Source organism: Dromiciops gliroides, chromosome 5 (assembly GCF_019393635.1).
Source record: "Dromiciops gliroides isolate mDroGli1 chromosome 5, mDroGli1.pri, whole genome shotgun sequence".
Lineage (NCBI taxonomy): Eukaryota > Metazoa > Chordata > Mammalia > Microbiotheria > Microbiotheriidae > Dromiciops > Dromiciops gliroides.
This window is the reverse complement of record NC_057865.1, coordinates 46,873,669-46,883,434: the sequence shown is the minus strand read 5'-3', so window position 1 is coordinate 46,883,434 and position 9,766 is coordinate 46,873,669. Positions and strand designations below refer to the sequence as shown.

Here is a 9,766-nt window from a genome sequence, read left to right as displayed (position 1 = left end):
GGATTCTAAGTGACACAGGTGAATAAGGAGCGTACTCTAGGCATAAGTAAATTCAGACATGGAGAGGGAACTTGAGGGTCATGTGTGAGGAACAATAAGGCCAGTTTGACTGGACCATAGTGTACACGAAGGGAATAATGTGTAAAGAGGCTACATGGGGCCAGGTTGTGACGAGCTTTAAAGATGCCAAGGAGAGGAGTCTGTGTGATTCTAGAAGTAATAAGGAGCCATTGGAGTTTGTTAAGCAAGGGAGCTGTGCCTTGGAAAAATCACTTTGCCAGCTGTCTGAAGGATAGTCAGAGTGAGGAGAAATCTGAAGCAAGGAGACCAGTAAGAAGACTGTTGTAATAGTCCAGAGGAAGGGTGATAAGATTTTGAACTAAAGTGTCATCCTACCTAGGGAGAGGAGGGAACGGATGTGAAAAATGCCCAGGTAGAAATGACAAGATCTGAATATGAGGGGTGAGGGATAGTGGGGAGCCAAGTATGACTCCAAGGTTGTGAACTTGTGGGCCTGGGAGGACAGTAGTAAAGAAGCAATTTGGATAAGGAGTGAATTTGAGCAGAAAGATAATGAGCTCCACTTTGAATAAGTTGTGTTAGAGATACCAATGGGACATCCAATTCTAGATGTCTGAGGGGAAGTTGGTAGTGGAGCATAAGCTCTGGCAGGCCATACATCAAGCTGAAAAGGCTTTGAGGATGGGCCCTGGACAAGTCACTTGCCTTCTGTTTGCCTCAGTTTCCTTAACTGTTAACGGGATAATAAACAAGAGTATACACCTCCCAGGGTGGTTGTGAAGATCAGATGAGATAATATTTTTTAAAGTGCTCATTACAGTGCTTAGCATATTAGAGGCACTACATAAATGTCTGTCCCCTTTCCTCTTCACCCATATTGTTCATTTACAGATGATTAGATAATCTGATGGAAATTACTTTGGTTTTGGAATCAAGAAGCCCTGAGATCAAAACCAGCCTCCAACATTTAATAGTTGTATGGCTTTCAGCAAGTTGCTTAAATTCACTAAGCCTCAGTTTTTTCATCTATAAAATAGGGTGTTGGATTCAATTGCCTCTAGGTTCTCTTTTAATTCTAAACCCAGTTTCCTATAATTTTATGATTTCCTATAATTTTATTTTTCCTATAATCTTAAGATTTCATTCAACTCAATTTCAATTAAAATTCAATTCAATTTCAATTCAATCCAGTTCAACATTTATTAAGTGCCCACTTTGTGCAATGTGCTGTCGTCCTGGAGTTGTCTCAGTGCTCCTCTATCTAATAATAATAATAACTCACATGTATGTAGGGTTCAAGGTTAGCAAAATATTTGTACAATATTGTATCTTATTTGATCTTCACAACAGCCCTGTGAAGGAAGTGTTGTTATCAGTCCCAAACTGAGGAAAAAAAAATTCAGAGGAATTAACTGCCCAGGCCATCATAGCTAGTAAGTATTTAAGTCTCATTATTAAGTATTTAAGTATTAAATATTAATACTAAATATTTAAGTATTAGTATTATTTAAGCATTAGTATTAAATATCAGTATTAATTATTTAAGTATTAGTAAGTATTTAAGTATTAGTATTAAATATTTAAGCATTATTAAGTATTCAAATATAGAGTAAGTATTTAAATCTTCATTCCATTAGATTGTGAGCTCTTCAAAGGCAGTAACCATCTTTTGCCTTTCTTTATATCCCCAAGGTTTGCTTAGCTCAGTGTCTGGTACATAGTAGGCATTTAATAAATGCTTATTGACTGACCTACTGTCTGATTCCAGGCCCAATGGTCCTACCTGTGACACATAGCAGCTGTGTGACTATGGGCAAGTCACTCAATGTCCCAGGCAAGTCTCCAAGAGACTTAGTTGCAGATCTGTATCTGTGGTGAGAGTCTCCATAACAGGAGTTAACCACATTGATATAATCACAAGTCTGGATGAAATAAAGTTATCGACGGAACAGGAACTATATACAGTCACAATATGTTAAAGAAAGGTATCCTGTTCCAGACTTGATGGTACCTAAGTTTTCTAACTTAATATTTAAAATTCCCCAGGGCTGCCTAGCCTTTTCAATACTCTTTTGGCCAGGAACATAGCTCCCTCAGGATCCCAAAGGACAATGGAGTCTTCTTTTGAAAAACGGCCTCCCTCCTGCACCATCTTGGGATTCAATCATACGGGTTGCCTTCTGAAGTCCAAAGCTGACCATCAGTCAATCAAAAAGGTCCCTGATTGCATAGTGGCTCTGGGGTGTTTCAACCCACATTCCAACTTAATCGCTGAGTATCTAACCCCTCTCCCCTTCCTGAGGGAAGGACAAAGAAATACAAGAAGGATCTGTGCTCCTATTACCTCCAAATTAGAATATACCACCACTCTGAAAATACACAAAGGCAAGCCCATCCACCACAGGGATGTGAGCCAGGACTCAAAGTTTGGGTGGGATTTTGATTTGTGAAAACGATAAGGAAGCACATTCCACCAGGGAAGAACAGCACCGAGTGAAGACGCAAAGTGGGAAATGAATGTGTCCTATAGAGGCTTACATGGCAAGGAAGTCAGCCTGGATAGAACAGAGAATTTGCTCTGGTCAATAGGAGGAGACAAGAGGTCGTTAGTTTTTGAGGTAAAGTTAGCCACAGAATCTTCCACCAGCCAAAATCAGACATATGCCACTATTGTTGGCACAATGGACCATAAGATCATAGCCTTAGAACTAGAAGGGGGGCAGCTGGGTGGCACAGTGGATAAAGCACCAGCCCTGGATTCAGGAGGACCTGAGTTCAAATTTGGCCTCAGATGTCACTTAACCCTCATTTCCCTGCAAAAAATAAATGAATGAATGAATGAATATATAAATAAATATCTAGAAGGGACTTTAAAAGCCATTAAGTCCAAAGTCCAACTCCTTCATTTTTTTTTTTTTACAGATGAGGAAACTGAGGGTGAGAAAGGTTAAGTGATTGGCCCAGGGTTACACAGCTACTGAATGTCTGAGGCTGGATTTGAATTCCAGTTTCCATAACTCCAAGCACAGTCTATCCACCATGTACGTGTTTCCACCTAGTACAAGATTATTCTGTGACATGGGATAGTTAAGTTGTATTTCTCTCACCAATAGCGAGCTGAAGTTGTAACAGAATGTCATTCTAAATGTTTTGACTAAATATTCCCTAAGAGACAGTGCTAGGTCCTAGAAGAAAATCAGGAAAACAAGTGATGTTGGGGAGGGGGAGTGTGAGTAGAGTAGACATTAAGTCTAGCTAACCCCTGTGCTAGACTTTTGTCTAGAGATTTTCATTTATTAATTTTTTTTGTAAACCCTGCATTTGGGAAGCATGTCTATCTAATCAGTCAGAATCCAATGCTAGGTGACATCAACACACCATGAAGGGCACACAGGTTTCTGTGAGGCAGAGTCCAGAGAATATCCCCAAGTGAGAGTCTGCCTCCTGACCTCAAAGAGTATGTGAAAATGAAGTCCATTTATAAGTACAAGTGCACACACACACACACACACACACACACACACACACACACCCCTAATAAAATTGACATTCCTACCAATGGAAAATCAAAGTTTTGATTTGGGGTAGATTTGTACCACATAAAAATTGGGGGTTAGTAGCAGTAAAAGATTCTCAGCGCTAATAAGAGTCATGTCTTAAAGTGACGTCCTCTTGGTTTCTGTTCTAAACTCTTAACAATGGCACCAAGATCTCCATCCATCTACAGTGTTTGGCCCCTTGGGGCTCAAGTGCCAAGTGGCTGGCAAATTACTCTGTAGATGAGATAGAGCAATGGTGTGGATATCTTCAAAGAACAGGCTTTGAAAAAACGGAGCTAGGCATCACATAGCATCTGACTTCCTGCCGCCTGAGGCTAGCGGCTCTGATTCTATGAATCCTGACACCTCTGTGAACTCCATGCTTTGGAATGTCTGCCCAAGTAAAAGATCTTCCTCATTTTTTATACATAAGTTAGGACTGTTTTTTATTCCTGAAGGGCAAAATCCTTAATTTTCCAAGATTACAATAATAGCATTTATTCTGCTTGGGAAAGGAAGGTATGTCAGCAGAAGGCTGGGGAAGCAACACTAATTTCTCATTTCTGCAGGGCCTTTTCACACTAGGATCTGAAGACATTTAATAAATATTAAGTCCTTATCTCTCATTTGGTTCTCTGGAAGGAGAGAACAGTTTGTTTCTCTACTGGAAGGGAAAAGTAAGACATGAATAATTTTGCAGTTTCTCCAAGCCTGTGGTAAAATCTGGGACTTGAAAGGGAGGGTCCAGGCTTTAGCCATTGGATCAACTCCAGTTCCATTTTGGATACCAAAATACCGTGTGTCCCCCCCCCCCCCCCCCCGTGACGCTGATTTCCTTCTTTTCTTGTAAATTTTAACTCTCCCTTGGGCTGTATAATGAAGCAGGTTTAGATGTCAAGTTGTTTGTCCTTCCTTCTGGAAGAGAACCATAATATTGGGAGGGTATGTCATGACTTGCACTGAATTGGATTTAAGTGAGGAAGGACTTTGCAAGGTCACCAGCCTCTCTCCTCCAGAGCCATTTGAGTCCAGTGGCAAGATATATATATATATATATATATCAGGACAACTGGAGATTGCTCCAGATGTGTGTGTTGTTTTTTTAAGGCAGTTGGGGTTAAGTGATTTACCCAGGGTCATATAAGTAGTAAATGCCTGAGGCTGGATTTGAACTCAGGTCCTCCTGACTCCAGGGCCAATGCTCTATCCACTGTGTTATGTAACTTCCCTGGATAACAAGTCAGAGGACCAGACTGAACCCGCCTCGTTATTCACACATGTGCTCCGACACCATTGTCAAATCTGCCTCCCTGTACTGGTGTTATCTCTGTGACCTTGGACAAGACTCTTAACCTCTTTGGAATTCTGTCACGTCATCTATAAAATGAGAGTTTGGGGCTACATGGCCTCTAAGGTCCCCTCCAACTTTTTATTATACAGTATAAGAAGAGGACGCCATAGTAACAGGATTATGGAGGTGCTTAGGTCCTGCTGCCTGGGGAACAGAGTGATAAGGCACAGTTAGGGGAAGAAGCATGCCCTTCTTTTACCCCTAGTGAGGGAGTATGCCTTCTCCCCTTTTTGCCCCTTGGAACAAAGCCCCAATCACTCTGTGATATTTACAGTTTTATCCACTCATTGACTTTTGTGGGGTTCCAAGTTTCCCAAACCCTATTCACAGTTTTTTGAAGTCATTATTTTTTTTTTGAGCATGCAATAAAGGTAAAAAAAAAAAATCCTTCATTTCTATTTCTTCATGAATGCTTCAAATACCTAAGGCAAAGGTTCTTAACCTGGAGTCCCTGGATGGGTTTCAGGGAGAGACTTGTTTTTTAAAAATATATATTTTGATAACTATTTCAATATAAGTGGTTTCCTTTGTATTTTATTTTATTCTTTTAAAAACATTATTCTGAGAAGGGCTTCACCAGAATGTCAGAAGGGTCCATGATACAAAAAAAAAGGTTAGCACTTGTCCTAGGGTAAGGAGTTAATACAAAGATAAATAGAAGAGAAAGCAGAGACAAAGCACACACATCCAATACAAAGAGATCAGAGAAATCCTGGGTTAGCTTCACAAAGGCATTTTCCTAAGTGGATCCCCCAACTTCAGGTCATGCCTCATCTCACTTTGGACCCTGTGGAAGCAATGTGTTCATGGCTGAAGATTTTAGCTGGGCTTGGCCCACATAGCTTTTTGTTTCCTTTTGATGAATTCGAGGCAGTATTATTTTTATTCCTGTTGGATTACCACTTTGCTTTATGGATCCCTCAAGAAGACTGATGGGGATGAAAATCTGCCTCCCAGTGCCCAGGAAGGCTCTAAAGCAAAACCAGCAGAGGAAATCCAACAGGAGTCAAGTCATCGTCTTGCCTTCCTGTGGCAGTAACAGGAGTACTGAACTCCATAGGACTCCGGGCAGATGGGAACACATCAAGTTGGTACACTCAAAAGCATTCCAGCCAGGGCATGAGCCCAGCTGGTGCAACCAATCCTTGGCCAAGTCCAACCCATATTCTAGACTTGAAGCTTCTTGAATTTGTGTGTTTCAGAAGCTTTTGTTTGCCCATTACACATAATTGTGGTTCGGGAAAGATGGTAGAGGGTCTGAGACCCCAACTATATGGGAGAATTTTAATTTTTATTGTTATGTTCAAACAGTCTGATTTTTTAATTTTTTGCATAAGACATACAAAAAAAAGTTCTTTTCCTTTGGGGAGAATGGGATGTATATGGGTGATTTTACTGGAATGGGGAAACCCCAGTGTGGAAACACCATCCACTGATGCAAATTGGTAGTACCCACACATGTTACCATATATTCATGCATACACAGGCTCTGTAGTTTTCTGTTGTTGTTATTCTTATTTTTTCTAAGACATCTATTGTAGTACATTTTGGGGCTCCTCTGCTTTACAAGGAGGGTTACATCCATGGACATGTATAGATATGTATGGATATGTCATGGGTAGCAGTGTAGCAGAGAGCCTCAGAAAGATCTTGGCTCACATCCCACCTAGGACATACTAGCTGTGTGACCCTGGACAAGTAACTTAACTGCTCCATGTCCCGGGCAATTCTCAGAAATTGTAAGGTAGAAAGCAGCTACTTCTCTCATGAGGACTTCCCTATCCCAATGAAAACATGAGTCTAGTCCAAGAATCTGCATGTAATGAATTTGTATCCTGAGCTAAAATTCTCTAGTTCTCTAAACTACTTTTGTCACAGGTGGTAGTTCTTGGTAACAGTCACTATTCTCTTTGAAGGAGTTGCCCAACAGAGCAGAATGAAGAAGGGAGGAAAGCGAGAAGGGAATGAGCAATTATTAAGTGCCTGTTATCTTACAGGCACTATATTAGGTATCTAACAAATAATTAGCTCACTTGATCCTGCCAACAACCCTGCGAGATAGGTGTCATTATTCCCATTTTACATTTTGAGGAACTGGGTCAGAGAGATGTAAAGTGACTCGCTTAGGGTCACAGTTACCAAGTATCTGAAGCTAGATTTGAATTTAGGTCTTCGGGATGGATCTAGACCCAGTGTTTTCTCTAATATGCCACCTAGCTAAAAACCCTTGGGGAAGGGGCAGCTAGGTGGCGCAGTGGATAGAGCACCGGCCCTGGAGTCAGGAGTACCTGAGTTCAAATCTGGCCTCAGACACTTAACACTTACTAGCTGTGTGACCCTGGGCAAGTCACTTAACCCCAATTGCCTCACTAAAAAAACCAAAAACCAAAAAATAAAACCTTGGGGAGGGAGATGCAACCAGAGAAACATCAACCAAGGGGGCTGGCTTGGTTAAAAATACCAACTTGAGAGTTCTGCCTCACCCTGGAGTGCATTGGGCTGACATGGTCAGAAGGTTTTGAGACATACCCTTGAGTTGACTTAGGTCCAGATGGTGAAGTCCCACTGGGTTTTGACTAAAAATGAGTTGGCTTCCAGGAATGGGAAGGAAAGAGGGTATTTGCCCAGGTTTCTCAGCATTTGCTCAGATTCCAGGCATAGAATGAAATATTCCAGTTACCTTCTGGGAAGATTTCAGCAGAGACAACTATGCCACAGGATTTCTGAAAACTGGGTCTAATATGTTACTTTCCTAGGTGCACATTTCATGATATTCTTGCCATGTGTATGTACCGTGTACGTTCAAATTAAGCCCATTTCAGAAGTAGTGCTGACATATTGCACGAACAAAATACTGATGGTCCAAGTTTCTTGAAGTGAAAAACAGGAATTGGGACATGAGGATGGCAGCAAATATTTTCAAACAAAAACTAAGCCAACCAAACCCTGAAATAAAACAGAGAGACCAAGAAAAGAAGAGGGAAAGGAAGGGTTGGTTTTTTTTTTAAGTTTGAATAGGGCAAAAACAGTATTATAGGTCATCTTTATTTACCCACAAACCACTCAGTCCAAACCCCAGATTAACTGACATAAACTCAATTTAGGGACTGACTTCATCATTTGGCCAGAAGCTGGTCCATAGAAAAGACAAATTCTAATTTTAGGGCTATTTCAGTTGTTTCTAAAGTAGGGGAGAAAAAATTATGGTATCAAAAGAGAAAAAGAGAGACACAGAGAGAGAGAGACAGGCAGACAGGCAGAGACAGAGGGATGGAAAGACAGAGACAAAACCACAGAGACAGATAGGCAAGCAGGCAGAGAGAGAGAAAGAGGGAGACAGAGAGAGAAACAGAGACTTAGAGAGAAAGGGAGAGAGAGAGAGAGAGAGAGAGAGAGAGAGAGAGAGAGAGAGAGAAGGAGGGGAAGGAGGGAGAGGGGGGAGGGAGAGAGAGAAGGAAAATATGTCTATATATGACTACATAGACATATTTATATTTATATATTCAGTAAATTCTCACTGGAGAGTTTGACTGACTGAGTTCCAAGTTGACTTAGAACATTTTTCAAAGTGGTCTTTGAAATGATTTAGAACATTTTTTCAAAGTTGTCTTTTTGAATTCAGGTTTTAGATCCTACCTAAGCATAACCAAGGGAGGAATTGTCATTACTCTTAGCTGATTCCCAAAGCCTTTTAGTTAACTCCATCCCAGGTTAGAGGACATTTTATCTTCCTTTCTGCAGGTGGGGAGCAGGAGTGGGGGTGGGGGTGGGCAGCAGATATGGAACAGTTCAGTGTGTTTAAAAGCCCCACAAGGAAACAGGTTACCCAGAGTCCCTGGTTCAATTTTGCCAATTGACATAACTTTCAACCAAAAATAGGCATCTATATAGTTATTTCATTTTTTAAAAATTGTAAAAAAAAAATGTATTCATCAATCTTTGCAATAACTAAATTTAGGCTAAGAAAGTGTGGTACAGTAAAAGTCCTCAGGGGACTGATTTTAACCAATAAATCAATGTCAGAGGTAGTGCATTACAGTGCAGAAAGGAGACTAACTCAAATCAGAAGGAGCTGGGTTCATATCCCACCTCTAATATTTGCCAGCTCTGTGATCCTGGGCCAGAGTGAAACATCTCTGCATTTTCATTTCCTCATCTGCAAAATAGGGATAATAACTGTGCCTATCTCCTAGGGTTGTAGAGAAGCTCCAATGAGATGGTGGTGGTCTAACATTTATATATCGCTTACTATGTTTCAGGCTTTGTGCTTAAGTGCTCTTACAATGATCTCATTTGATTCTCACAAAAACCCTCGGAGGAGGTAAAAAGATCTGAATCTTTAGAACAGAAATTAGCAAACCATTCTCTACACTACCCCTGCCTTCTGATCCTGTTTCTCTCTCTCTCTCTCTGTCTCTGTCTCTGTCTCTCTCTTTCTCATTGCTCATATCTAAAATGGATTCAAAATATCCACTAGTTGGAATCAGGAAGATCTGAGTTCAAATCCAGCCTCAGATACTTACTAGCTGTGTGACCTTAAGCAAGCTATTTCACCTCTGTTTGCATCAGTTTCTTCATTTATACTGGATGATTTCTAAATGGCAAAATCTAGGATAGGTGATGAAACAATGCCTAACATGGGAATGATCTGGCTTTGAACCCTTTAGAATCAGGAGTCTTAACTTGGGATATGGGAACTTTAAAAAATATACATATTGGGGGCAGCTAGGTGGCAAAGTGGATAAAGCACCGGCCCTGGATTCAGGAGAACCTGAGTTCAAATCCAGCCTCAGACGCTTGGCACTTACTAGCTGTGTGACCCTGGGTAAGTCACTTAACCCTCATGCCCCACCAA

General features: G+C 40.9%; 1 protein-coding gene across 2 annotated transcripts in view; it reads left to right on the top strand.

Annotated features, from left to right (window-relative positions):
• Positions 1 to 9,766, top strand: part of SUSD5 (sushi domain containing 5) — a 106,931-nt gene that overhangs the window by 8,576 nt on the left and 88,589 nt on the right. The gene's annotated exons all lie outside the window — the stretch shown is intronic.